The sequence below is a fragment of the Chiroxiphia lanceolata genome, chromosome 7 (assembly GCF_009829145.1).
Source record: "Chiroxiphia lanceolata isolate bChiLan1 chromosome 7, bChiLan1.pri, whole genome shotgun sequence".
Classification (NCBI taxonomy): domain Eukaryota; kingdom Metazoa; phylum Chordata; class Aves; order Passeriformes; family Pipridae; genus Chiroxiphia; species Chiroxiphia lanceolata.
Genome location: NC_045643.1, coordinates 36,191,594 through 36,219,077, shown reverse-complemented (window position 1 = coordinate 36,219,077; position 27,484 = coordinate 36,191,594). Strand labels below are relative to the sequence as shown.

Below are 27,484 nucleotides of genomic sequence, written 5' to 3'. Positions count from 1 at the left end.
GTTTTAGGGCCTCTATGTGCCACTGCCTGAGACATGAGCTGCTGTGTAGTGGGAGTAGTAGAAAAACAAAGGCAAATGATTTACTCACTTGAACAGAGCAAGTATCTCATTGTCTGGGATTACTTGTATAATTTACTATTACTTCTAATCCAAAAGAATTGCAAAATTGAAGAACAAACTCTAAATACATATGCAAGGCTGCTAGGATTCCATGGAAAAAAAATGGCTGTCATGGTTTTTTTCCCCCACTTGTGAGTGAGAAATGCACTCTACTAAGTTTGTAAAGCAGGAAAATCATGTTAATCTTTGGTGGCAGAATTGTTAACAGGGGGCTGTGGAGAGGCAGCCTCCCCCTGCCCCCAGCCATCCGTAAGTGGTGCAGTTAGCAGTGGGGAAGCAGTGCCTGAGTGCTGGAAGGACACGAATCCCAGTGTGAATTTCACTTCTCCATGGATTTGTATCAAAGGGTGTCTTAAACGCGCACCTTCGCTGGCCATATTGCTGCACGTCAGATGTGAAAGTAAAAACAAACGTGTGAAGCACCAGAGTATGAAATATAAATCTGAAAACCACGTCTCCCAACAGTCTATTATCCCAAAACTGGACCCCACCCGTATGGATATATGGGAGCATATATATACATATATGTTTTATTTTTGATCGGCAGTATTTCCTGTAGGCAAGAAATCAAAGATATTTTCAAGTTATAAATGACTTTTAGTCATTTATTTAGTAAGTAGGGAAGTCAGGATTTCAGATTGCTGGTACTTTGGGTATGTGCAGCTCTTTGATGTCCGAATAAGAACTGGAGGAATGTCTAAAATTAACAATGAACTGTGTAACATTAATGATGAAATGCAGAAGTTGGAGGTAAACAGGCACTGAGTGTGGTTTGGTTTTTTTGCCCCTTGAATAATTGTTTTTTTAGGGTTGAAACAAAGAACACAAACAGTTGAGACTCACAAATCCTAAGTTAATGCTGTATAAGCAACTTTAGTTTGGGTATTTGTGTGTGTGTAGGTTTACATATAATCAAACATGAAAAATTTAATATGTATGTGATTAGCAGAAATTTTCTTCTTGGCACTTCAGATGCAACTGGATTAAATACATTCTTCATAACTTAATTTTGCTGAAGTGTTGTAGTTTTGCTGAATTGTTATGGAAAATTGGTGGAAAAATTAATGTCAGTGTGACCGAAAAAAGGGGAATTTAACCAGTTTTGCATCTGAAAACATCTGTATTGTAGCTCTGCAACAGTGTGGCTTCATGTGCTATTTTCCAGTTTTGTTCCAAGCTTATTTTTGAGCAGTCAGATGCCTGTTTGTGCAGCAGGTTGTCTGTGTTAGTGATGCTCAATGGGACAAGTATGATATTGCCATAAATACCGTGGGAATGTTTTCTTCTTGGAGCTACAACAGTGGTTCTTAAAAAGGTTACTTTGGCCATGCCTCTGGCAGCAGAAAACTTGTGGTGATCGTGGTCTTGATGAATAAAACGCCATCCAAAGTGCAAGATTTCTTTCACAGTTGTTTTTAGAAGCTGTCATTGAGGGAAAAACACACCCCTCAAGTTCACGCCTAAGTAATTGGATGCAGATTTAATATGATGCACTGCTTTATTCCTTCTCTGGGATGGAATCCATGGCCCATGTTGGGCATTACTCACCCTGGCAGGATTCAGTGGTCAAGCATGTTGGAATGAAGGATGGAGACCTCGCTGTTGCCATGAGTTATTTCTCTCCAGAACTGAGAATTTTGGTTCACCCTCCGAAAAGCCTAATAAAATGTTCATAGCAGAAACAGAAGTGTTGTAAAGCCATTGTATGGGAGCACTTGGAGAATATCAAACCCTTGTGCATGCAAGAGTAAATGTTTGGGAATGCTGGAAACTCGGAATGGAGGATTAGGCAGAGCAGTGATGGTGTGTGACTGTAGTGGCAGAATATCTGGGAGAAAGAAGAGCAAGCACACTGTTTCTAGACCAGCTCTTGGAAAAATATCTCTCTTTTTCCTCTTCTTTCCAACCAGATTGGTTTGGAGAGGGAAAAACAACCTCAAAGCCTTGCATGAATTACATTATTATGGAGTATTTGACTGTATAGATCTTGATTCTGTTTTATTGGGGTTTATTTTATTTACTGGGTGACACTTTTGTAAATAATATAGAAATAAAGTCCCTGCTGCATAGTGAAAATAAGGTGTTTTTATAAATATCTTGCCTGGTGCATATAATTAAACAAGTGGTTTCTCAGAAGCACCATAATTTTAAAACTAAAATCTTAATTGAAGTACAAATTCTCGTTTCATCTGATGCTCAGTGTTGTATTTCCTACATATCTTTCTGCTTTGATATTTACTTTACATACAAATATGCCAGAAAACAAAAATTCAACAAGTAGTTGAACATATTGCGTCTTTTATATTCCGTTTCTTTTCAAGGTTTACACAAGGAATAAGCTGTGAGATGACTTTGCAAAAGAAGAAATCCATCAGGATTCTGTGAAATCCCATGTTTTGTGATTTCCCAGTTGAAAGTTTTCCCAATTTCCTTGTCTGACTACTGGATTGCAGTTTAATACAGCAAATTTCTGAGTGTAACTTTGTGTTTGGTTTGAGTTAAAGTTCTCCAGATAAACAGTAACATTGTTCTTTTGACTTCAGAGAATAATTTCTTGTCCTGATCTTGCTTTAAGAAAACTTTAATGAGAAATATGCTCTTGTTGTTGTTAAGTCAGTTTTCTTTTTGTTGTGATTTAAACATAAAGGCAAGATTTATGGAAATGACTGCAGGGTGGTGCTGGCCTAATTAGTCATTATTTCTGGCAAGGCATAAAAAATTGGTCGTTCTTGTGCCTATAACTAATAGTGTGCTTTGTATTTAATCTGTGGGTCTTTTGTAAAACAAATGGTTGTGCTAAAAACTGCAAGATATACACATTTAAGGTTCTTATAATATTATTTTGCATGCTGTTTTGGGGTGTGATTTAAGTTCTTCATTGATAGTTAAATTTACTATTATGTATATTTGTATATATCCTTTACAAACCTGTATGTTTTTAAAGGAATAGTAGTAGCTGAGCTGGAATTTGCAGTAGCAATTTTGGAATTGAATATGGCTTTTCTACTAGTGTCTATTCAAGGATTAAACACAAAGCACTGCAGTGCTTTATAAAAGTACTAATACCTATTACAAGTTTTTGCAAAGAGTTTTAGGATTATCCATGTGATATGTTCACCATTGGGCTGAGGGGTGTCTTTTAGGGCTTTCTTTTTTTGTAGGCCTTGTTCCAGTGAATTACCAGTAATTGGTATTTCACCCAGAAGCGACCCAGGTGACTTAGGAATTCCACCACCTTCAGCATGTGGAATGTCTTTCCTAATCAGGCTTAAGAGAGGGGGAGCATTAACACAGGAATGATTGAAACCTGCCTTCTAAAGGGAAAAAATCCAGCAGGGCATGTGACACAAATGCTCCTCCTCTGTGCCTTTGCCCTCTTGTTGTCCAGCCACAGCTTGTGCTGCTCTTGGACGTCCCTGGTGACCAGAGGACACACCTAAAGCTCCAGGAGGCTTTGCATGTGCCTCTCTGTGAACCCATTTCACAATTAAACTTTTAAAAGTCGCAGCCCCCAACATGGAACTGCAGTTTCATGGTAGCTCTGACATTATTTTACTATTCACACTGTGAATTTCATTCTGTAGGAAATTGAATATTATATTGGCCTTTTAAGTTGGTTGTCAGCGGAGAATAGGAAAGCTACACTTAAAGCATCTGTATGCAATCTTGGAGACAAGTAGGACCCTCTGGAAAGCTGTTACTGTTGGGGCAGAACTAATCATTCTGTGTGAAATTATATAAGGAGAATTAGCTCTGACTCTACCTCATTTCCTTTCATACCGCTGTGAAAATAAGCTTAGAAACGTCAAACCTTCCCTCCCTGTTTCTCTAAATACTTTGTTAAATACTGCTTTTTATTAAGGCTTATTTATTGTAGGTGCTAGAAAAGAAAATATAACTACCTGTAGCTCTAGGTACTAATGGGATGTGCACATCCTTGCCCAGTTGGGCAGTTGTGATTTCCTTCTCAGGATGGGATTCCCGGGATCAGTTGCCATTTTCTTCTCTGTACTTTGACTTTATTTCCCTGGTGAATCATTCAGAGTCCTTCACGTTTAAGGTAGCATGCTTGATGTGAGGGAAGATTGTCAATCACAGCCTGCCTTGGCTATTTAGAAAAGGGAGATATCAAAAGCCTGCTTGGAGCTCTAAGGAGCAGTCAGGTCACCTGCTGAGTCTCCTGGCAGGAACCTAAACTCGTGCAGCCTTTAAGTTTAGCAAAGAAAACGTGGATCTCTGGGGGTCATCGCTCTGCACTGAGGCCCTGTACTGAATGTGTGAGCATGCAGCTCAGTGTAAAGATAGATGTGTATAGGCCACTTCTGACATGTTCCTCTAACCAGGTCTTAAAAACAATCAGTGAAGATTTGTGTAACCCCTCCATAACCTAATCCCTTGTTTAACTATCCCTCGAGGTAGCTTATTTCCTCTAATACTATTCTAATTTTTTTTTTCTAACCCGTTAAGCTTCTTGAGTTGGTTCTTTTTTTTTTTTTTTTTTTTTTTCTGCTGTGGATATTGCAGTAGTGGGACATGATTCTTGTAATTGCTTGTAACCTATTTGGAAGCCTGCACCCTCTTTCTCTACTCATCTTTTTTTTTTGTACTCACCAAGCCTGTTTAACTCTCCCAGATTGCTTGGTTTTTCTTCAGAGCTTTTGTTTCCTGTTTCTGTATTGAGACCTGAACATCATATACAACCTTAATCAGTGATGAACAGAATGAATCTTACCATCTTTTGCATAAAATACTCCTATTATTATTATCAAAAATTCGAATTATTTTTAATCCTTGAAAAATCAGTATTAAAAGTTCAGTATTAAAACTCCGGTTTCAGCTCTATTAATCATTTAGTCCCACTTTTTTCAAGTAGAACTCTGCTTCCCAGAATGCTCACAGCCCTTCCAAGGTAACTGCCAACCTCTGCAACTATTTTGTATATCATCCAAGTAATAAATAAAACATTAAATAATCCTGCAACGGAAATGTCAAGAGGAAGAAGCTTATTGTTTTCAGAGTCCTGCAACCCGGACCTTGTTGCAGACCTGACCTTTGGAGCAGAATGGGTGGATTGTGCTCTGATCCCTTCATAGTCTTTGGGACCATTGCTGGTCTTGCTTCTTTCTGTCTGTGTCTACCTCGCACAAAATTGGACAAATTAAATCCAACATCTTGTAGGTAGGGGTGTTAAGGGAGGGGATTTTTTAATGAGTTGAAATTAAAAAAGCTTGGAGAATGTTTACACGGATCAGCACCCACGGGTCAGTGGCGGTTCAGTTTGTTGGAGTGATGTGTAAAACTCACCTTTAATTAAACTTCTGTGTCTGATCCATACACAAATGGTTATTCTTCATGGCTGCAGATTGACACTTTAAAAAAAATCTTTGATCAATCAGATCTCAATATTTGAAGTGTTATTTTGTGAATCATGTAGACAAGGGAGGAGGGCAAGAAATGGTCTCTCTACTTCAAACCCTTGTCTTTCATGCTCTTTGCTTGTAACGTAATCTGCAGGCATTTTTATGTTGTTTTTCTATACCTGATGGGATCAGAAACACTTGATTTTATCCTCTGCGCTGGCATTTCCAAAGCCAAAGCAACTAAGAGATGCTGCAAAAGAGTTGGAAAGTAGCAAGGACTGTGGCTTACAGTTAAGGCAGATGTGATTGCAACATCTGTGCCTAGGAAAGCTGCAGTCTGATCTGCCTTCTGTCTTCAGGATTTCTGGGATTCCAGAAGCAGAAGTGGTGCAGATAAGACATATCCTCTGAGGTTTTGAAAGACTTCTGCCTTTCAAGCTCTTCCTTTATTAGGCCTGTAAGAAACACATCTCCTGTAGTGCAGCCAAATGGGTATCATTGTTTAATACTTCTCCTTGGGCTCTCCAGTGGTAACTCTGTTCCATGGTGGGAACAGAGTTATTTGGGAAGAGCCTCTGTGGTTGCCCCTGTGTATTGACTAGCTGAGCATATTACTGTGTGTGGTAATTTCTGGCTTGGAAGCTGTGATGTGATCTGAAGAAGAGTTTATAGAGGGTTTTCCACCTTTTTCCTTAGATTGGACTCTCTGGGCCTAAAACTTGGAACTTCCAATGTGAAATCTCCATTAGAACACACTCTAGTAAAAAGCCCCAAAGCCTTGGCATCAGACAAGTGAAAATTTATTTTCTTTAATGATTCTCCCCTTTTCCAACTGTGTTCTTGCAAAATGGGTCTTTGCCCTTGGTTTATTCTCAGCGCAACAACCCTGTTGGTTTCTGGGTGGCATAAAATTCTGCTGTTTCTTTCTGGGTTATTAAGAAAGCCCTGCCCTTTTCCCTCATCTCTGAGCAGCAGTTGGGTGTCTGCTTCCTGATCTCAGGACTGTCCTGCTCACACTGGGGCTCCCTGCTCGCTGTGCTTTGCTTTTGCTGTTGTTTCTTCTGAAGGCTGTGCCAGGTGAGATGTGCTCTCTGTTCTTTCCCCTTTCAGGTGAGCTCCTCTGGCCCAATGTGCAGCTGGTGGCCGTCCTCTGCTCTAGCTATGCCTTTTTGAAGGGACTTCACTTAAGGCAGTGCACAGCTGGCAAAGCAGGTATGATCCGTGGGAGTTCATCAGCAAACGTTTGAGAAATGGAAAGATAACACTGCTCTAACTTCACAAATGTGTTCTGCAGGAGAAGCAGTAAGTAAGATATTAATAAAGCAACTGAGTGAAACATGAAGACAACATCCACATGAGAAAAGCAGGTGGTTTGCATTATTTCCTTCATGTGTAATTTTTATGTTGGTGTCATCATAACAATGCATGACAAATTAATGTGCTTTTCTCTCAGAGATGTTAAAAATGTGGTTACCTGAATATCGATGTTGTTCAGTGCTTAGAAATATTTGAAGAGTTTTATTCTTCACTGGATTATTTTATGTTGTGTTGGAAGTTGAACAATATATTTCACTGCAGAAACATACACTTCATTTTATCCTAAAGTAAGTTCTTAATGGTCTGGATGTATTAATACTTATTTTCAAAGTTTACATTTTTAAATGTTAGTTATTAAATTCTGTTCAAGATGTAAACTCTATTCTGTCTCTTAGCATTAATTATGCAAGTTTGAAATTCTTAGTTTCATTTCAAGGTAGGGCTTTTTATTTGTATGTAGCTGTTGAAATAAATTACCAGTACAAGAAAACATTCTGCTAATAAACGAGGGATGCCTGGAGTTGGCTCTGCTAACTGAGACAATTTAATTCATCCATCATCAGGGATGATGTTTCTTAGCAACACAAAGTATTTTCACCCGGGGCGCTTTCACAAACTTTCACATTTTTCTTCAAATACAGCCTTGGTAGTGTTTTATGTGACCTGAAGTTCGTCCATCTGTCCTGAAGCTCCCAATACTTTTCCATTTTCTCCAGTGATCAAATGATCCGGTATATGGGGGTTTTTTTTTCAGCTTAATAATACACAAGTTGACTAGAGAATCGTTTCGCATGTCAGATTTTCCAAAGGAGTTCTGGGAAATTATTTGTTGCTCTGTATAGCAAAGCTAAAAGTTATTGAAAATGTGTTACAGTTTCATAATAAAACAGATCCGAAAAATATTGGCTTGGGAGCCAACTAAATGCTTTCTGATAGCCATAGCCTCAAGGGGGATACTTGGATCATTTGTAATAAAGGGATATCTTTGATATCTTTTGGTGAATTGACTAGTATTCTGTTTAGATCATAATTTATGAAAAAAAAAAACTGTGTTGGTACTCAATGCTATATTATCAAGTTGTTTGGGTGTAAGAATTGCCTTAATGTATGGTCAGAATTTCCATGTTTATTCTTTTAATATGCTGTATGAAATCAGACTCTCCTTCTTGCTTTCCATTTCTTAATGCATGTGGGGATGATTTGATCAGTGTAATTACAGCCTGGAATTGCTGGGAGACTTGGCTTGCTCAAGAAACCCCTTCAGGTATGTAACAGGTGTTAGTCAGTATGGAGAGCAAACATCTTCCAAGTGCAATGTGTTATTTTGCTTTGAGAAATAAAATATCTTTAATTTTTGGTAAACCTCTCTGAAGACTTCTGTTATGTGACTGAACTTCAGCTGCTATCCTGCTTTGAGAAGAAAAGTTTTAGTAGTTATAGGATGAAAACTTCTTTATCAACAATGTGTAGTGATAAGTGTTTGAAAAATGTTGTGGTGAGGTAACTGCTACTCAGCTTATTTCACAGCAAAGGTGTACAGAAACCATTTCAAACACTGGGAAAACAAAGTAGAGAAATACTGGTTTGATTCTTCCTCTTAGTTAAAAAATGCTGTGTTGCAGCTCATGTCAGCTTTAATTTGCTGAGTTTTTATATAAGCATGTAAAGTCTTTGTACATTTATGCTGAAAACAAATCAGAAGAGTTGGTGGGATGCTGTTATAGAAGGTTTTATTGCTGGTGTTTTAGACTGTATGTGGTGTTTAATGCACAGGTGAGTATTTAGGGAGCCCTGAGATTTGCCAGTGAGGTCTGTGCTCTCTGTCATTGAACTGGATGCTGTCCTGTAAGGATGACACCTCCTAAGTGACCTCGCTAGTAATTCCTGTGTGATTCCAAACTAAATGGCTCTGGATTTCTAAGTGGTGTTTGTAGTTCTGAGACACTTAATTGCACGTCTGAGCTTGGACACCTTGTTTCAGGTGATCTTTACTGCAGTGTAGGTGTTTCATACCCTGTTAGTGTCCAGCATCTTGAGAGATCTCCAGATGTTCCCTGGAGTCCTTTGAGGAACTGCCTGAGTTGGAGGCTTTATCTGTTATCCCACAGCAAACAGTATGTGAAGAAAGAATAAGAGAAAGAACATTTTAGCAAAGGGCTTTGCTAGCAAAGCCTTTAAAAGTCTTTGAAAACAGCAGCAGTCACTTGTGTCCTGTAAGTTGGGACTCTGGCAGCTTGCGGAAAGGTCAGGGCTCTGTCTGCTCCTGCAAGACTTTGTTGCATGTGGTGACAGACTACATTTTCACCACCTCTACATTTGCATCCTGGATCATCTGGGAAGCTCTGGAATCAGTTGCAGGCTGTCCTTTCCCTTTCTGTTTAGAACATTCCCTGCTTGTAGGTGTAGTTGTGGTGGCTCCTTGAGGTACCTTCACAGTCTGATGTCAGGGACTGATGTCAGGTGTTTGCCTTGCAAGAAAATAATGTAGCTGTGGTCTCGTTTCAAACCTGTATTTGCATCTCAGCACATGATATTTTGTTCTGTAATGCTGCATGTAAAGACTGACTTGAAGGCTGGTAATATATTTTTCAGAAAGTCAAATTTAAGGTATTTTTTAGTATTGAAATCTCTCCATAATTGAGACTTTACTTTTCCACCTGTAAACCCAATGTCTGAATGTACAGAGCTAACAAAGGCTGCCACAGGCAAGCACAGCCTGTTTAATACGGAATGAAGCCTCCCAGATACTCTCCAGAAATTAATCTAAGAACAGTTTAATTTTGGGGAAAGCTTTGTTTGGGGTAGAGAAATGAAGAATTCCAGGGAATTCACAAGCAAAATACAGCTCTCTGCTGTGAAGTACTGGAAGCAGTGCTAGTGATATGTCAGTCCAAGGTGGAGAAGAGGAGAAAGCTTCTGATAATTCCAAACAAGTTCTCTTTACTTGAGAACATTTTTTTATGGCCGAATGGTTACTTAGGATAGGTAAGTGCTAACTAAAGGTCACCTGAGTGCATTACTATAATTACTAAACGTTACTTTTCAACCACAGCCTCTCCTGCCTGACTGAAGCAGCTGCTGTGGTCCTTCTCTTACCCCTGTTTTTTTTCTCAACCAGGGATTTTCCCTATATTCTATGCAGTTTTCCTATGGTTGGATATAAAGACATGAAGAATTGATAAAAACTATCTTTTTGAAGTTAGTGAAAGGTCTGGACTCAGTCTGATAAATAGAGGGGGATAACTTGTAATGAGGAACACACAGTAGTGTCAGAACTGTTGTAAATTTTCAAAAACTACTTTTCATCTTCATCCAACCATGATTCAAATAAAGAACGTTCCCTTTATGGCCTGCAGCACAATACAACTTGTACTTTGCTAGCTTTTGGTTAAAGCAATGAACATATTATTTGAATTTTAGGAAAGAGAATTTGAAAACATACTATATTTAGGATTTAGTCTGAAGTTATAAGAATAACTAGTGGGTTTTGCTGTTGTTGCATCTTTCAGTGTTCATGTGCAAAGAATGATGTGATCAGAGTTGTCACTGGGAACATTTAGTTTTTCACGCAGAGTATTTTTGGGCAGCTCGTATTTGGAGGAACATGGGATGGGCTGTAAAAGAGCTAGTCAAAGAAATTAGCATTTATGTTAAAAGGTCACAAATTAAAATTGTTTGGGTGCTGTTTCTGCAGTTAGTCTCTGCAAAAATAGGAAAAGGTGAGTGCAAACCAATAAGACTGAAGCATTTTTCAAGGTGGATGTTTGGCTTTTGGGATTCTCATAATTTAACATAACTGTGTCTTTTTGGAGACTCAGGAACTAAATGATTTTAGGCTAATTGGCATCTGGACATGCTTAGGGGAAATCAGATGTCCTGTACACACAGTCCTTCTGTCACTTGTTGTGTTGGCATGTAACTTGTTCTAGGTGAGAGTTACTTGCATGGATTTTGATTGAGGGGAAAAAAACTGATTATCTTTGGATCACTCAGGAATTGAAATAAGAATACTATACTTTGATAACTTTTGGAAGCTCTATGCTAAACCCATGAGGGCTCTTTCTTAATTTTATTATTTTTGGTATTATTTTATTTTCATGGGTTTTCTGTAGACTGTGGAATTTCCAAGCCAGGGCCAGGCTTGCTTTTACAGTGCCTGGCAGTGTAACATCAGGTGGTGTAGTGTGACTTGTCTGACTCAGGATGATTGTAACCCACCCCTCTTCTCCTTCCCACAAATAATGTGGGTTTTTTCTTTAATCTGTCAGTGTTGCTGTTTGTAATGAGGACTGATGTTCCATCAGTCCTTTTCTGTATGTGAGATATGTTTGAAGTGATGTGGTAGGCTGCTGCCTAGGTCAGTGTAGACCCAGCTCTAGAGTAAACACTGTTTTAGAAGCTGCATGAGCTTAGATGCTGCAATGCGAGTTTTGGGTCTAGATTTTATGTTCTAGAAGAGATTTAACAGCCCTGAGGAGAAGGCTGTCTCTCCATGGGACAGAGGAACTGTGGCTTGTGGTAAAAATAAGTAACACTTCCCAGTTAGGCAATTGGCACACTTTGCACCTGCTTTTTCCAATCCATATTGTGTGGTTTAGTGCTTTTTGCATTCAGGGCAGGCTACTGTGAAGCTTATTTGATAAATTATAGTTTGTCTCATCAGCACAATACTTTGAGAGAAATGACTTAACATTGGGTGGCTTCTTTCTGATTCAATAAGCAAACCTTCCGTTATATATCAGTTTGGAAACAAGCTAATGGGGGTGTGTGTATACATATGCACATATATATATATATCACAGAATCATAGAATGGTTTGGGTTGGAAGGACCTTAAACATCATATATATATATATATATATAAGTATAAAGTATAGAACATCCTGAAATAGGTACAATGGAATTCCAGTTATACAAACAAAAAGTGAGCGTCAAAGTAGTTGTGTATTCAGTGTTAATGATCTGTATTCATGTGAAAGGCTGACCTTTGCAGGACCTTTTCTTCAGAAGTAAAGAATGGGCTGATCTGTTTCTCCCACAGTTGGAAGGGCAGCTGGAAATTTGGTTGATCTTATTTTTTTCAGCATAACTATCACAGGGAATGATAGGGCCAGTTGCTGAGATTACAAAGGACTGTGCAGCCCCAGGCATCCTCCCCTATGTGCGAAGAATGATTCTGTTTAATGCAAAAAAATATGAAGTGCCTGAGTTCAGACTGAACATTGATTCAGATCAGGAAAAATGGGATCCTTCCCAATGACTTAAAATGAATGCATGAGACTTATATATGATAGTTCATATAAATCAAGGTGAATGGGCATAAATTACACATTCATTGTGATTATTACTTGAACTGCTTAGTGTGTGTAACCTGGTAAGCATTGGCCAGTATTGTATTTAACTTTAAAGACAGTGTTAGAACATTATATTCTGAATTTTATTTAATTGATTGATTATGATGGTCTAAAGCTCTACAACTCAGAGTTTGAGGCAGAGAGAGGAATGGGCAAGAGCTTGCATGTTCTACATGGGGCATGTGAGGTTTTTTACATCTGGTGATCTAGTTACTCATATGTAAAGCAAGCTTTTTTTGAATAAGAATCTATTTAAAATGCTATTTTTAAGTCAATGTAAACCTATTTAAGTATCTTATATTAGATATGTAAATGCTGTCCTGCATACAAAAGAATTCTGTCCACACAACTGAGTAATTTCAGCTTAAGCCAATTTCTACTTCCAGCCTCTTAATTGTTCTTTAATCTATGGAGTACAAAGAATTAAATGTGTCCAGTCTTATTAACCATTTGGTTCTTTATGATCAGGAAGGTGATTTACAGTTTGGGTCTTGGATGTGGGTCTGGCACTTTAGGCTGTTGAGAGTTGTTTTAAAGGTTCAGTGCTGTTAGAGTTTGTTGCTTCTGCTAACAAGACTTTTGCAAAGAAAGCTTCCAGAATGTTCTATAGTATCCAAATAAGAGATTGAGATGTTGTCTTCAAGTGTTTAAATTATTTTATGATCTATTGAAGAGATATTTTTGGTGACACGGTGAGGGGTCACTCTTCAGAACTGAAAGGTCACAGAATAGTTTGGATTGGAAGGGCCTGTAAAGCTCATCTTATTCCAGCCCTTTGTCATGGGCAGGGACACCTTCCACTAGACCAGGTTGCTTCAAGCCCTGTCCATCCTGGCCTTGGACACTTCAGAGATGGGGCAGCCACAGCTTCTCTGGGCAACCTGTGCCAGGACCTCACAACCCAGCAGTCAGGAATGTCTTCCTATGTTAGGCTGATGTCTGGCTGGAGAGCAGCTCTGCCTGGGGTATTAACTTAATGACCTCTGTTGTGATGTGTGCTAGGGTCTTGAGTGAAGTTCCTCAGCTGAGACTGGTGTTGGGATACACAGTTCAATATATCTCATTTAGTTTTATTGGGTTTTATGCATAAATAGATCTAGGAAGGCCTGGTAGGTGTGGAATTAGTGTGGGTTTTTTTTTTTTCCTTTTCTTTCCATTTGTGTTTTAAATTAGACCAAGACCAGTCACTAGTTCTGTTCTCGGATCCTCTTGCATCTTACACAGCAATTCATGCTGCTTGTCGTCCTCAGCTCTCCCTACTTTTGCATTACTGTGGTTTTGGGTCTGTGCTTGATTTAAAGTCAATAAAAAGCTCCATCAGAACTTCTCTTGGTGTTGACAGTCTCTAATCACTTAGGGTATTTTTTTACACATGAGCTTAGAAAAGGTCATCTTAAATTTGACTGATTTTTTGGGGGGGGGGGGAATCCACATATTTTCATTGTTAGTGGAAACTGCAGTTTGGAACCTCAAAGAGGAACACCAAGGGGCAGCCTCTTTAGGTTGTCCCCACAGCGTGTTTGGTCAAGAAAAGAAGCAGTTTAGGGAACGTGACGTGTGGTTCTTGATGCAGAAAAAAGCTTCTGTGTGCCTAATACATTGGAAAACATTTGTTCAAGAGCATGTCTTCCCTGTGCAAAATTTACCCCTCTAGTTTTATTAAGGTCAGTATCCATGTAGGTTTTCTCATACATACTCAGTGTGGTGCCTCAGGTCAGCTTTGGCTTGTAAATGCAACTTTAAGGAATGTTTTGTCTGGTCCTGTTAAAAAACATCTCTGTAAGTTGTTTGTTTAGAAACTTATTTACTTCTACTCTTCCTGGCTTGCCTTCAGTTCCTGCTTATAAAATAACAGCTGTAAATGAAACATTGTGCGTAACAAAGTTTGTGGAAATAATCCTTATTATACATACACTCATTGGCTGCATTTTGGTATTAATTTTAAGGTAATGTTTTCTGTTCTGCATGTTTAGGCAGACTTTTCTTTACTAAAACTGGACGTGGAAAAAATGTGTTGTGAGTTTTGTAGGAATAACGACAGTGTTGTATATTGGTGAGTATTAGAGTGAATCTGATATTCAGGGAGGAATTATCAAAATGCTGTTTCATAAAAATCAAATAAACTCAGTGACTGGATCAAGTGGGCAAGGTCACATGTCCCTGTGACATCCTGGCTTTACTCTTCACTACCAGAGAGGTGTCTGCTCTTCATTATGTGTTGTTGGCATGTTCCTTGAGAATCAGCATTCCTCTTCTGTATTATTTCTTGATGCTTTTTCATTAATCCTTTAGAAGCACTGGACTGCTTAATGGAGTTGGAATAAAAAATAATGCATTTTCAGAAAGTCTTGCAGTGTGTTCTGTTTTCTTTCTGCATCTCACTTAAGTGCTAATCACTGAACTGATTCTAGCTCCAGTCACTGCTCAGGTGAGACCAGGGTGGATAATGCACTCTGTAAATTAGATGTGAAAGGGTGGGGGAAATGCACAAGCAGGTGCTGTGCAGGGCCAAGGCAGATCTGGCTGGGCTTGGTTTTATCTCTGTGATATCTCTCTGCCTTTGTGAGTCAGGGCAGGCTGGCAGGGCTGGCACTCAGCGGGAGTGAAGTGGATATCCTGGGAAGAAACTGGTCCTGTAGGTTACTGCTGAGGTGTTAATTTCTACCTGTGCTTGTGTATCTGTTTTATTGCTTGAGGTTGTCTGTCTCCTGGGCTGTGCTGTTCTGGTCACAGAGGCAGAGAAGAGGCAACTTGGTCTCTCTTCACTGTTGGTGTAGCACAGCTTTGTGATGAGAAGCCTCGTTTGATGGAGGTTCTGCAAGTTGGAAGTGACTTTAGCTCAGCATCTTTTGTGGAGAGGGGGTGATTCTGGGGCTGGACGGTGGATGCTCACAACCCAAAGGAGCATCCCAAGGAGGTGACACCCCAACTAGCAGCAAACTCCTGTGACTTCTGCCTTCCCCATTGTCTGGCAGCCAGATTCATGGCACAGCACCAGGTGGTTAGTTGAAATGAAGGAGAAAAGCAGCAGGTTGTTTGGGAAGCCACTTCTCATACCTGGCATTTCTTTAAACAATTTAACTCTTAGTGGCTACTAAAAAATTTTTACCTTTATCTCAGTTTTACCATCAGCCTTCATAAGGCTTTGGTAGCTGATGCCTTGTGCCTCGTGATGCCCTAATAAAAGCATGGTGGGATTACTTTTTAAGTATTGCTTGCCTGTCCTGGAATGAAGGTTTTCTTATGCTTAACTTCTGAAATTCTGAGTTGGTAGTAGAGAGCCACAGGCCATCAAGTGCCACAGTTTTGCTTATAAATAAGACCAGAGTATTTTAACAAAAATTTGTTACCAATTACCTTAAGGTTTCTGCCTAAAATTTAAAGCCTACAGTTTATGATATTACACAGATAGTGAGAAAAACTTAACTAGTGTTTCTTGTGTATCAGATAATTCAAAATTAGATTTATTATTGGTATATTACAATAGACAGAATTACAACTCAGAGTGACTGTTCCTTGGAAGTGACTGTCTGCTGAAATGTCCCCGATAATCTCTGGAGGAACTGACCTGGGTGTAATTAATTGTTTATTGAAAGAAATCCATTTATCTGCGATGTGAACAATGGAAAAAGAGAGCAAGACATCAGAAGTAAAGGTGCAGCTGCCTCTGCTTTTTCTGGTTAAGATTCTCCACTCCTGAAATCCAGCCTTGGCAGATGGTAGATGCCAGGGATTGGATACCTGGGCTTGTATTGCTTCCACTTAGTTAAGATATTTCCCCAAAATTCTTTTGCCCAACTTGAACCATTTCATTGAATGTATCTTCCCCCTAGCACTCTCATATTCAGCAACCTGTAAGTTCTACTCGAGCTGTGAGTTTTAGAGGTTTCTAATGCTCTGTTTGAGGGCAAGGTGCTGTTTATTTTTTTTCTTTAAATTTGAAGAGCATTTTATATAATGATGTTCCTGTCATGCTTTTGGCCATGAATCAGCACAGCATTTCTGTGCAGGCTTTAATTGAAGCGTGGAGTTGTCTCACTGTGCAAATGTTGAAGTCACTGAGACTATTAATTAAAATTAAGTATCTGCATAAGTGCTTTTTCTAAAAATAAGTTGCTTCATAACAGCTTTGGGCCATATTTGGGAAGGAGGGGGATTTTTTTTTTTTTTCAAACTTTGAAAAATAGGTATAATTCTCTACAGACTGTGTGATGATAAAACATAGCAGCAATACCAGAGGGCAGAATGTTCATGGAGTGGAGCATGAGCTTTCTGCCTTGTCAGATGTCACCTAAGCTGCAATTTATTGATTTTTAAACAGAATAAAACTGTTATGGCTTTTGTATTGCACAGAGAGTGGCGTCAAGGAAAATTGTAGGAGAAGTTACTGCTTAAGCTACCCCTGTAGTGGAAGCACACAATTACAGGAATCAGTCAGTTCTTATCTTCCTTAGAGTACCTGGTTACAACTCTGTTTTCTTGCATCAGTTACTTAAAGCTGGTGCTTCTCAGTGTGAGACTCCTTAGCTGCTTGTGCTGTGTGTCATTTATGTTTCTAGCTGTAGTGGAAGGCATTAAAATATTACCAGGGAATACTGAGCTGTGGTTTTTCCCATATGTATTAGACAATTTACTACACAATTTACTGTACAATTTACTTTATAAAATTATCTGGTTTATTAATTCTCACAGCACCTTGGCGAAATCATGTCCTTTTATCTCCTTAGTCTGACTCTTTACCAGACTCACTTACAATGCCAGCCTGGTACCTTTTTCTGATTTCTTTTAAAAATGCTCACAAGCTCCAGCATTTCCCACCTGCAGCAACCAGTAGTGGAGGGAAGAATCACTGGCAACATGGAAGAGGGGAATGTGTATTGAGCTGCCTGCGCTGTCAGGTTTCGGATTGCACCTTTCTGTCTCTCCTTGCAACGCTTATTTTTAAGATCTCTGATGTGCCTTTTTGCAGGTATTTGTGATGTTTATAAAGCACTGACCCCGTTGTTATGCAGGAAGAGATGAGGGACCTTGATGCATGTGATACCAGCTGGGATGAAGCCTCGTTTGCCTGAGGTCACACAGAGGTCTGAGGTTGGATGCAGAATTGGAGTGCTGGTGTTTTCTGACCAGAAGATGATGTTTGAGGTGCTTCAGCACGTTGTGTGTTGATATGCTCAAGCTGTTGGGTTTTTAATGCTGCATTTCCTAGTCTTTATAATACTATGGTTAGTAGTAGAAGCTGAGAATTCACTGTATGTGAATACAGTGGTTCTTGCTGAACATCACATGGTTGTTTCTAGAAGTGGGACTCTGTGGGTTCCTATTTAAGTCATTAATTAATATTGTTGGTGGGGTTGCATTTGTCTAGTGCCAGTGCTAAAAGTTTCTGTAAAGTATTACCACATGAACACAAAGCAAAATTTACATTGTTTGGGGAAAAACAGCAATGTTGCCATCTTTGCTATGAGCACATCAGTCGCTCTTTATTGCTTTTTAAATTTGATTTCGTTGTAGTGTGGCGAGCTTTTCAATAAACATAGTGGTTTCATTTATATAACACTAGAATTATTTTTAATGCACAGTTTCATACTGCGAATTACGTATGTAATACCGTGTCCAGTGGGATCCTGTATCACAAAATTTGCATAGTTATAGTGCTGGTGACATCGTATCTCATACAAAGAACCCAGGGACCTGATACAATATCAGTAAAACTGTCTCATAGGTATGATTCAAACAGTTTTATTAGCAACATATGGGTATGAAGGAGCACAGAGGGTAGTTTGAGTGTAAGGGTGCTGGCCTATCTTTTTCAGCCTGTAATTATATCAGTCCTCTTCTATGGCATTATTTGTTGCTGCTCTGGGATTGCTGAAAAATAACTACTAATATGATGACACAAGGATCAGAATAAATTATAATTGTTGACTTTACAAGAAATTCATTGGCAAAAAGGCTTACTGTCCTAAGCTCGGGTGTCATTTCTGTGCAGCTTCATTGCTAAGCCACTACACTAAAAAATACATTTTTGAAAGTCTTGGGGTTTCTGGCAACCTTATCCTGCTGTACTGGATGCTTTTGTGATCTGACAGATATGAGGAAGAAAACTTTTGGCTGCATTTTGGTTTTTAATCTTAAGCTAAAGGAGTGCATTTTGTTTAATTGATATTAGGATATTGAACTCTTGTTCCCCAAATGAGCATACTCTAATTAATCATCTTGAAATAAAGAGTTCATAATTTAAATTGTGACATTAAAAACTTGCGAAAAATATATTAGAATAATTAGAAAATTACAGGTAGTGCTCTGTTTAGTTGTACTTCTTAAAATCACGATATATATTAAAAATAAAACTTTTTACATGTTGTAAAAACAAAAAAAGTTTGGAGGTTTATGTTCCTACCAGTTGTCTGATGGAAGAGCCACAGTATGTGTAGCTATTAAAAAAAAGTGCTATCTGACTACTTCCCTGGTAATTTTTTGAAAATCCTTGTGTTTTAGAGACTCTGGGCTGAGCAGTGTCTTTTTCACAAAAGGCTGTGTGGAGAATTAGGGCTGTTTACATGGATTCTGCTCAGAATTACTTCTGAATTCTGTTCTTCCACATGGAGGTTCAGCACTTTAAGACAAGTCTGGGGGACAGAACAGGTGAAGATCAGCAGGAGATCTGTGAGGATGGGTCATCTGTGCCTCTACAGTGCTGGGACCTCTGTGCTGCTTCACTGGTGTAGAAGTATCTTTTCATCCATTTTTCTCCATTCCATTCCCATTGTTTTAGTGTAGATCCATACTATAACTGTAACAATATAATAATACATAAATTGATCTGTAAGGGATCCTGAGATTGCTCATCTCCTGTTTTCAGGTAGGATGAAATGTGTTTGGATCATTGCTGACTTGATTATGCATTAAAAAAATACAGTAAAAAAAGATGTAATTTGTAATTTAATTGCTAAACTACTTCTTTCTTAGGGTTCAAGCTCTCAATCCAGTTGAAGGTATATAAAATTCCAGTATTCACTTGCAATGCCTTCCAGAGCTCAGTGTTACTTGCTGATGTTTTTAAGTGTATGCTCTGCAAGCCACCAGTGAAATACTGAATCACACTGGAGTGAGGACACAATCCTGCCTGTTCCGTGTTCTGCCATTCCCATGGAAAACCACTGGACTTACTCCCACCATGCAGCTTTACACCCTGTATGTTACTGGTTCTTAGTGATACAACCTAGACTGTATTGTCTCTTATTTTCTAAAATGTACTGTGAGAAAACCTGACTGAAGTCAAGATGCATTTCTGGTCAAAGGGGAAAATTAAAATTAGTTTGATGTGACTTTTGTTTTTTCCCCTGACAAATCTTGCTTGGCCAGTCCTCTAGGTGTGCACATATAGGTGGTTTAATCTCTTTGTTTGGTATCCTGTGGGTATGGAAGTAAGGTTTAATTGTCTGTAATTCTTATTTTCTTCTCTTTTGGGTTTTTTTTGCTGGCATTTCAGTGTCTTTGGGAGCTTTTCTGACTTTCACAAGCTTTTGAAGGTAATTGCAGGTGACTGAAGAGCTATTTCAACTACTTCTTTTGGTATTCAGTAAGGACCTCAGACTTTGCCAGTTGAATTTGTTTTGAGAAATACCCTCTCATCCTCTTCCTACCTTATCTCTCTGGAAGCTTTGACTGGAAACTCTCTGACAATTTAACTGCTGTTGAGAATCTCAAGTTCTTCTGTGAAGACTGAAGCAAAAAGTGTTAAACCTTGTCATTTTGAGAAATAGTAGAAACATGTCCTGACTTGCGATGAGAAGTGGGCATATACCAACTTTTAGGTGTATAAACATCACAATCATCTTCTGATCTTTGTGTCTAATGCAGTTGTTCCTCTGCTCCAACAAAACCAGCTACAGGGTGAAATGGTCATTTTTAGTGTGTTTCCAAGTCAGCTCACTCTTTAGACATCCTGAAGCATAAACTTTACTGTTTAATGTATTTTTTGGCCTTTTTAATGTAATTTTTGCTCTTTTTCATACTTTAATGTTTCTCCATTCCCATATCATTTTTTGTTTGGAGTAGAAAGTTCACACCCACTTTGCTGAAGATGGTAAAGGAGTGATTTCTGAAATTAACTATTAAGTAAAAAACTATATAAACATATCTGGACATCACATCATAGGGACTTCAGAGCTGTCTCAGGAGCCTCTAGAACCACTCATGTTAATTGTTGCATATCTTGTAAATGTGTTTATTTCAAAGTACTGGAAGACTTCCAAAAAGTTGCTGTATTTAAAAGGGCAAAAAGGATGTCACAGTGGATTTAGCCCAGGACAAAGTAAACTAAAGGTTAACTTGGACTTCCATCAGTGAAGGCTTAAAAGCTAAAAAAAAAAAAAAAATTAAATAATTAATGTTGATCACTATGGTTTTGTGATAGAAGGATTTGTGAGACAAAGCTGATATTTTTTTTAATAGGATTGTGTGCCTGGCTCACATTGCTATATTAAACTAATTTCTTTAAAGCATTAAATCTTTGCAAGAAAATATTTTGATATAAAACCTCAGATTCTATGTGGCTGAGATACAGAAAAATATTAAAAATGCCCTGTTGCTTTAAAGTGTAACTTCTAATGGGATGAGAAAGACCCACATTTAGTGGGTCTCCAATGTGTTCGTGGCCAGATACCTTAGCCAGCAGTTTCATTGGTGATTTAATTTTTACTCCTTTATTTTTCAGATGATACAAAGAATACTGGAGAAATATTTCCAATCAGTCACGTAGTTCAGTCACGAAAATACAGGAAAACTGTAGCTGGTACAGAAAACAGGTTGGGAAACTCCAGTGTAAGGATACAGGGATGCCACGAGGAGAGGCAGGGAGAGCTGGCACAGTTTAGCCTTGAGATGAGTGGGCTCAGGGGCACAAGCTGAAATAGAGGCAATTTCATTAAAACATGGGAAGTTTTTTGCTGTGAGTGGTCAGACATTGGAACAAGTTACCCTAAGAGGCTGTGAGTCTCCATCTGTGGAGATACTTTGGGATAAATATTTGTGATGTAGTATTGAGTAGTTATTTGATGAAGCTTCTTCACAGAACCTCAGAATGGTTTGGGTTGGAAGGACCTTCAGGATGATCTAGTTCCAGCCCCCTGAACATGGGCAGGGATACCTTTCACTAGACCAGGTTGCTCCAAGCCCTGTCCAGGGCTGGTCTTGAACACTTATAGGGATGGGGACTCCACAACCTCTCTGGACTTCTCTGAGACCCTTCTTAGGTTAAACACCTGGAAAGTTAGATCAACTGAGCTCAAATTCTCTTTTCTTTTCAGCCCTCAACTCTACTCAGATTAAAGAACGCTGCTACAATTGGGGAATTGCACTTTACCATCTGTCCATTGGACTGAAGCAGATAGAATGGGTTGGGAAAAGTCCTGCTCACCGCTGGGATCCATAGCCAAGATTCCCAGACTGGTTTGATGAAGAGCTCCGAAGCAGCACTACCTGGTGTTTTACTGCTCCCAGTTTGGATGCAGGTAATAATACTTCTGATAAATATGGTGTTTCTTAAAGAAAAAGAGAGAGGGTGTAGTTCTTGATGGGTCCAGTGGATTTGGAGTTCTTAATGTTACTAGGTGTCTACTAATGATTTTTTATTGTGCTTGCCCTGAAATAATGGCACAGTTCACATTGTGCTCCCAGTGTATGGTAAGTGTGGCAAAGTTACAGGTTTTGGGAATCAAAGGAGCTCTCCTTCAAGGCAAAATTAGCAACATGCTTGATAATTTCACTTTTTCTCGTTTTAATCAAAACCTGCATTCACATGGTTGAAGCAGAGGGGGAAATGTTAAAATCATGAACGAAGTATGTCTGGTAACAATTGTGCTGTACCTGTAATTCCTGTGGCTGTACAGGAGGCACAGACTGACAGACCCAAGTGACAGGTGGGCCCTACAGCAAAGGGAAGAGATGATCAAAAATATTTGGCCATTCAGATATGTGTTTCCTACTTACTATTCTACCTCCTCCCACCAAAAAAACAAAAATGTGGAATTCCATTGTTCAAACTAGTGGTAGCCAACATGAATTGAGATTGTATTTTGTTATTGTTGGTGGGGAAATTAGTGTTCCTCATGCTGAGAATCAATAAATTTTCAATATTTTCAAATTAATGTTAAATATTATTAAATGTTTTTATTAATATTTAAAATACAAGTCTCAAAAATTTTCAAGATGAAAAGACTCAATTGTAACAGGTTCTGTGCCTGTAAAACTGATCGAAGCCTGATCCCTTAAGGAAAGAAGCAGCTGTGACCCAGGGTGTCAGTGCCATTCCTTCTCTTCTCCTCTTTCTTTTCCAGTAACTTCTGAATTCATCAGGCAACCTGTACTGAATGTAATAGAAGAGTAACAAATTAAAGGTATTAATATAGATATGTGGTGAAGTAATGAAAAGACAGTCTTATAGGCTGCAACAAGGGAGAGGCTGTGGTGGAAGCTCGTACAAGACAGCAGAGAAGCCAAATATTTCTTAGATTATGGTGCTTATATTGACACCCGTTTCTTCTGGTGTACTAATTGATTTGTGTATGTGATACTCTTTTCCTCCCTCATCTTGCTGTTTCCTTAGAATCAGAGAATTGTGGAGTGGTTTGGGTTGGAAGGGACTTTGAAGCTCATCCCATTCCAAACCCCCCCACCGTGGGTAGGGACACCTTCCACTAGGCCAGGTTGCTCAGGGTGGCATCCAGGCAGGTCTTGAACACTTCCAGGGATGTGTTACATCCTTACAGTAGCTATTTTTCCTCCAAGCATTTAGGTTTTTCAGGGATTTTTTTAAATTCTAAAAGGTGCCTTGTTAAGAAGCTCTTTATCAACTGCTTTTTATTGTGAAGATGAAGGATTTTTTCCTAATTCTTCATTCAGTCTTTTCAATAATATTAATAAAATAGGAGTATTATTAAACTATCAGTTGAGTAGTCAAGAGTCTTTAGGGAGTAAGTAAGTTGTATAAGAATAGCTTTTTTTGTTTTTTCTGTGGGGTGTAGTCAATGAATGGTATGTCATTCTCAGTGTAATGTAGGAAATATTTGCCTAATTTGATTATTTGCAGAGGCAGCCAGTGAGATAGCAAAGCCACAAGAAATAACTTGTTGAAAAAGTAGATTTTTTTGGAAAGTCTAGTTGAGTAGTAGGTACTGCAGGAAATAACAGACTTTCAATTACTTACATGAAATCAATGCCAAGGACTGTATGTTTTTGAGTAGTGAATTAGTTTATGATTAAAGTTTTAATTATTTGTTTGCGTCCTAATTTCTGCCACATTTCAAATTTAATTAAATTTGAGATACAGGAGTAAACAATAAGCTCCAGCCCCTTCCCTTTTTCCCCAATAGTTAAAACCACCGTGGTGCTTTCTCAGTGGGAGGTTTTGCCTCAGGAATTGGGCAGAGATGAATGTTCACATAATAAAGTAGTGTTGTCTTCTGGCATGTGTCAGCAGGTGGGAGAGGACAGGTAGGACATTCCCTGTCCAGAGCTGGGGACAAACAGCCTTACGTAGGAAGAACAGTGTCTTTCGTCTGATGCAAACCCCAAGTGAGTGATGTTGATGTGATGGCAGGAAAAAAAGAGTCTTGCTGGTTCACACAATTACATGTCATGTATTTTTTACAGTAAACTGTAAATATTGTGTTTTGAAGAAGGAACTATCACAGAATCAATCAGGTTGGAAAAGACCTCTGAGGTCATCGAGTCCAACCCGTGACCAACCATCACCTTGTCACCCAGACCAGAGCACTGAGTGCCACATCCAGTCTCTTCTTAAACACTTCCAGGAACAGTGCCTCCACCACCTCCTGGGCAGCCCATTCTGATGTTAAATCACACTTTCTGTGGAAATTCAACCTGATGTCCAGCCATCTGTGATTGGCATTATACAGGATAAGGTTTTCAGAAGTTGTTGAGAGTCTTTGAACTGCCATTTTCAGAAAGTATTTAAACATGTAGGTGTTCAAAACCTCATTGTACCTCCACGAGACTTCCACCTTCTCCTTTTGAAAATGTAGCTTCAAGTTACTTGGGTAAAATATTTTTAATTGTGCACAATTTCATCTGGTGTAGAGCACAGGGGAGGGACAGGCACACTAACTGTGAGCACATGCAAAGCAATCACAAGCCTGAGGGCAGACAGGTGTTTATTGGGGTGAGTGAAGATTGGATGGAGACCACCAGTGCTGCTCTTGGAGGTGACCAACTTCCAGTATCTCTTAATTCCAGGCATATCCTGGGTAGGTGAGCACAACCTGTCCATCTGCAACTCGTTTCACGCTTCAGTGGCAGTTAAGTGGCCCCATAAACATTAGTGAGTTCCACATGTAGGCTTTGGTATGCAAGTGTTGTTAAGGGTAAAAGAAAATAGAGAGTTGGTCTCAGCCTTTGCTCATTTGCTGCACCAGGGGCTCAAAAAATGCAACACCGTGTGCAGGTTGCAGAATTATGGAGGTGACAGTTGTGTTCTTGGCTGCTCAGGTCCAGGAGAATGAAAGCCTCTGCTCTGGTCTCCTCCCAGCCACCTCTCTCCTTCACAAGCCTTTTCCACATCACCTGAGGACTCAGCTTGTCCTCATCCTGTCTGGAAAAGTGGCAGAGTGCTGATGACCAGCTGGATTGTGGGGTACATCTGTTCACTGTACCTAATCCATTTCTGTTCATAGAATCCTCAAATGATTTGGCTTGGAAGGGACCTTTAAAGGCCATTTAGTCCAACTGCCCCTGCAGTGAGCAGGGACTTCTATTGTTTGAAGCCAGTTCCCTCTGAATTTGTACATTTGTCTTGTGTGGTCAGTCGTTTTCACAAAGGACATGCAACTCTGTTTTAAATTGAATTAATTTAATTTTTAACAAGGCTAATTTTCACAAGTAAAAGCCTAATAGAAGCCTAGCTGATGTAAGAATTTTTCAAAATCCTTGGAGGCTTACAAATGATAAAGCTTCATTTAAAACTAGGGAAGGAAGGAATTCTTCCCTGTGAGGGTGATGAGGCCCTTGCACAGGTTGCCCAGAGAAGCTGTGGCTGCCCCATCCCTGGAAGTGTCCAAGGCCAGATTGGATAGGGCTTGGAGCAACCTGATCTAGTGGAAGGTGTCCCTGCCTATGGCAGGGGAATGGAATGAGATGATCTTTAAGGTCCCTTCCAACACAGACCATTCTAGGATTCTAAAAACTTCTGAAGTCTTCCGTTGTTCTGTGGGGTGTTACTGTGAGAAGCTTGGGGGTTTTTTGGGTTTGTTTTTTTTTTTCTAAATTATGGAATATAGTACTTTAAAATGAGGAATATGTCTTGGTGCACAGCAAACAATATCCTGTGTTGAAACCATAGCAGTGAGGAAGGAGTACAGACAGTCTTGAGTCATGTGGTTACTGCTGTGGAGGTGCTTCAGAGACTAAAACTAGAGCCCCTTCTGACATGTCTCCCCTGCAGAAGAAAAGGCAAGTGTAGACCTTGAGTTGGTGCACTGTATGTACTCATATCTATTTATACATAGGCTGATAGGTGTTTTTCCTGACAACTTAATTTGAATATTATCTACTGGAAATTTTGCAGGATTCTGGTAAAAAGCTAATAATTTTTAGGTGATTTCCAGTGTGTAATCTCATTAGATCACTGTTTCAGCATATTTTTCAACAGTATCTTCTCTTTTTTTTTTTTTTTTTTTTTTTTAACTAGACAAAACAGGGGTAGTTACTCTGATGTTTGGTAGGAAACAACAGCTGGATGGGTGCTGGCTGGAACCTGCCATTGTGCTGCCAGTTCAGCTGAGCCAACATGCTTGGTAGGCCCCTGGTGTAGCCAGAATAGCTCTTGCAGAAGTAAATCTTAAAATACCAATTTTCTGCCTTGTTTTGTGATTTTTTTTTTTAATTGTTCTCTGTTGTTTCTTTCTTTAATTTTTCATGAATTAATAATGTTCATAAAGCAGAGCAATTCTAAGCATGTTGCAGGGCCACAGTTACAAGCAATTTAAAAATATTGCTTAGGATGGGCTCAAAGTATTCCAAATATGGACTTTATATAAAAATATGTACGTATCTATATACATCTTCACTTAAGGGATATTTAACTTTCACTGGCTTAGAGACCCTGTAACAGATAGGGGTGCAGATTTTTAGGAAGAAATATTCTCACTAAGATGCAGCCTGTGCAGAACTCTTGGTCCTGGCTCACCTGGGGCATAAAAGTTTTGAAAAAATCCTGGATTTTTAGATTGTGATAGTTTTAGGACACTGAATGAGCTTGCTGTGCTGACTGGTTCATCTCAGCTTAGAATGGAAACTAAAACTCCTCCCTGCACCTAGGGGGGAAGCCAAAGAGGAAATAATGACTTAAAACATGTCTTTATCTTCTGTACTAAAAGAAGATAAAGGGGTTTTTTAAACTTTTTATGCAGACAAGCTGCCTTTTGTCATGTAATAAGTTTTTGGCAATTTAATTATAGTCTTAAAAATGCCCAAGTGACTGTACAGTTCAAAAAGCATTTGGCAAAACCAAATTGTGTGTTCTGAGGTCAGCAAAAACTTACTGATTGGAGTGGCTTTTTTTAGTCTGTGAGAGTATTGGCAGCTAAAAGAGGTATGTATTTCTATGTCTTCTGTGCAGCTGTAATGAAAATGAAGTTATGACTGTGAAGCTTCCAGTTTTGACAATAAGAGTGGCCCTTCTATCTCTGAAGGCTGATGAGTTCTTCATACAAGTTGAAACTGTAAATATTTATGGCACAAGATGAGTTGCTGGGATCCAAACATAAATTTTGTGAAGAAAAAGGAAAAAAATTGAGTGAATGTGCCTGCATCCTTGACTCTACTGAATTGCTGCAGTAAAGAGCCATATGGTATTTTGGTAACTTCTGTGCATTGGAAAATTATAGATTACAAGTGCACTGGACCTGCAGCCATCCATGTACAGGAATATGACTATTTCAGTAAAACAGCACTTTCTGTCCAGCTTGCACTGTCCAGACTGCTGAAGAATTTTACCTAAACTACCAGATTAAGTGTTTCTATGTATTAGTCATGTGGAAGGAGAGGGGAATCCAAGACCATGGGGCCCAAACCACAGTCTCTAATTTTCTTCTTTGCATAGAACACTCAGGAAGAAGACTATTTTCCTGTTCCTTCTTTGAAAATGAAAACAAAAGAGATTGGCATCCTTTTACTTTTTCAGTCAAGTGTCACTCATCCTAAAGTTGTAATAATCAATTCAGAATGGCTACTTACACTTCTTTACAAAATTTGATTAAAGAGCCTTGCAGATAAGTTAAAGACACAAAAAAACCCCAAACCTCATACCTTC

The 27,484-nt window shown here is 39.0% G+C and overlaps 2 protein-coding genes across 10 annotated transcripts in view; one reads left to right on the top strand and one right to left on the bottom strand.

Annotated features, from left to right (window-relative positions):
- The window catches only part of GTDC1 (glycosyltransferase like domain containing 1), a 179,272-nt gene that overhangs the window by 3,077 nt on the left and 148,711 nt on the right, over nt 1-27,484 (top strand). For 6 of the 9 annotated variants that reach the window (XM_032693233.1, XM_032693229.1, XM_032693222.1 and 3 more), the window contains exons 2-3: nt 6,591-6,692; nt 21,465-21,668. The gene's annotated coding sequence lies outside the window, so the exon portion shown is untranslated. Of the gene's footprint in view, nt 1-6,590; nt 6,783-7,981; nt 8,062-20,909; nt 21,107-21,464; nt 21,669-27,484 lie in introns of those variants that run through there. The other 3 variants (XM_032693225.1, XM_032693224.1, XM_032693226.1) reach the window with 3 other exon arrangements.
- Nucleotides 1-27,484, bottom strand: part of LOC116789807 (formin-like protein 5) — a 51,689-nt gene that overhangs the window by 4,365 nt on the left and 19,840 nt on the right. The gene's annotated exons all lie outside the window — the stretch shown is intronic.